Source organism: Austrofundulus limnaeus, unplaced genomic scaffold (genome assembly GCF_001266775.1).
Source record: "Austrofundulus limnaeus strain Quisiro unplaced genomic scaffold, Austrofundulus_limnaeus-1.0 Scaffold694, whole genome shotgun sequence".
Lineage (NCBI taxonomy): Eukaryota > Metazoa > Chordata > Actinopteri > Cyprinodontiformes > Rivulidae > Austrofundulus > Austrofundulus limnaeus.
In genome coordinates this window covers 137,881-138,554 of record NW_013953096.1, presented here as the reverse complement: position 1 = coordinate 138,554, position 674 = coordinate 137,881, and positions in this window count along the sequence as shown.

Below are 674 nucleotides of genomic sequence, written 5' to 3'. Positions count from 1 at the left end.
ACTGAATTTAAAGTTTTGAAACTGAATTTAAAGTTTTTAATTTGAATTAATTTGCTTTGAAACTATATTTTGGTTTATTAAAAATTCAGTTAGACTACTTTCACTTTCAGTTCCATAATTCAGAAGGGAAACTTCACCAAAGTGAAACATAAATCTGTGGATCTGTGTTTGATTACTCTGCCAGGCTTTCTCAAAGACCAGGATGTGACACAAAAATCTGAATTTTGGAACTGAAAGTGAAAGTAGTCTAACTGAATTTTTAATAAACCAAAATACAGTTTCAAAGCAAATTAATTCAAATTCAAAACTTTAAATTCAGTTTCAGTTTAGTGAAATTAATTTTAAAACCAATGCATTCGATTTAAAATTATGCACATTCAGATTCAATCTGAGCAATTCAAATTCACTTCCTACTGGCACAAGATTTATCCCATAGACATCCACGAGTGGACGCAATGTCAACAATAAACGGACATCGGAGACTTCGCACCTCGCCTTCCGTCCACCGTGACGCTGAATTATTTCATGAAAGAACGAAACAACTGCAGGGAAACTTTAGACCAATAAAAAAGCAGCAACGCATCATTGTTTGTGTTCTGGATCGTGACGCAGATGTGCGAGGATTCAAGTTTTATCCGCTCAGCTTACAAGGGTCTGAATAAAAACCCACTTCA